This window comes from Corapipo altera, unplaced genomic scaffold, assembly GCF_003945725.1.
Source record: "Corapipo altera isolate COAL_440 unplaced genomic scaffold, ASM394572v1 65, whole genome shotgun sequence".
Taxonomy (NCBI): domain Eukaryota; kingdom Metazoa; phylum Chordata; class Aves; order Passeriformes; family Pipridae; genus Corapipo; species Corapipo altera.
The window spans coordinates 16,897-18,664 of NW_020884891.1; positions in this window are offsets into that span (position 1 = coordinate 16,897).

The following is a 1,768-nucleotide window of genomic DNA, read 5'->3' on the forward strand; positions in this document are numbered from 1 at the left end:
AGAAAAGAAAAGAAAAGAAAAGAAAAGAAAAGAAAAGAAAAGAAAAGAAAAGAAAAGAAAAGAAAAGAAAAGAAAAGAAAAGAAAAGAAAAGAATGAAAATAAAATAATAAAATAAAAATAAAGTAAGTGGACTGGGATAGACTAAAATAAAATAAAATAAATGAATAGAGTAAAATAGAATAAAATAAAAACAGAAAAGAAAAAAGAAAAGAAAAAGTACAAGAAAATAAAAGAAGGAAAGCAAAATTCTAAAAATAAATGGACTAGATTAGACTAGAGTAGACTAAAATAAAATAAAATTAAAAAGTGTAGTTAATTACCAAATCAAGGAGCAAGTGATGGGCTTTGCTGATCAGTGGCCATCTCTGAAGATCCTCAAAGTGTAATAGTAGGATTTGGGACTGATTTGGGACAAGTATAACCCAAAATTGATGCTGCTTCACCTCTTTCAGTCTATTGCAACGATCAACTTTAATTAATCAGCAAAATAATCAATTAAATAATCAGAAAAAATATTAATTCAAATGCAGTTTTAGAGGAAAAAGGCAGAGAAAGTCCAGGTTGGTCCCGTGATGTTTGCAGGGTAATTTTTATCTGAATGGTTTAATTTAATGGAGTTAATTCAGATTTACAGTGGGAAGCCCGGAATCAGGAAGAAAAAGAAATAAAATAAGGATGGGGAAAGGGAGAAAAGTGGAATAATTTCAGTTAAAAAGAGAAGAACTGGCCGTAAAACTCCTACAATATACATGTATTTTTGGAAAGTCAGGGAAGTAACCATAACCATTTTTATCACAGGATGTTCCAAGCACTTTCTTTTAATAAATGAAAATGAACAAGTCGCTTTATGCAAATATTGTGGTTTAACATAAAAACAATAAAAGTTGATGTGTAAAAAAAGAACAAGTGATTCAAAAATAATTATTTCACTGAATTTTGCTTGAGAGAAGGAAGGAGAAGGGGGAGAATTCGGTTCTCCCAGCCCCATCCGAGCTCCCTCGGCTGCTGTAACTTCACTCATCCCCTCAATATCAGCATTTTTATGATGCAGTCACATCCCTCTGCTTGTAAAAGCTCTAAATCACTCACTCTGGCAATTAAATCAGGAATATTTCCTTTTCCCTGGGATTTTCTATTACATGGCTTAAAACAAATAATTTAAGAGAACTATCATATTATTGACTAATTATTAAAGTGCAAATTAAATAATAGCCAGAGTTAAATAAGCCCTGGGAGTCAGCAGCTCTTAGAGGCAAACATTTCCCCTTTGTACTTCAGGACATTAATTAATTTTCTGTATTTTCCAGTAAAACTTTTCAGTGCAGAAACTGAGAAGCCCGAGGTCTGTCTTTACTGTTTGTCACCAAGAAGGGAGTCAACGGCAGCGGTTCCGTCCTCACCCTGTGGCAGCGATGGCATCGGCACTGCTGAGAATAATTTTGTTTCAATTTAAAACTCACAGGTCTTCTTATTAAACCACTTTGTGTATAAAATACTTTCTATATAGGGGGAAAAAAGGAAAAAAAAGAGAGAAAATTAATTTCCTTCACCCTGCTTGGGTTTCAGAGGAAATTCCACGTTACCACTCAAGAGCATCCAGAAGAGAAAATGGGGAGGCAGAAAGCCTTTTTTTCCGATCGTAAAAATAACCCCGGTGTGGTGTTGCCTCCCCTCGGCTGAGCGGGATGGGATGGGCTGCACATGCTGCCTTTGGGGTTCGCTGGAAAACTGTATTTACCAGAAAGCAATAAAGCAGAAGATTTCCTA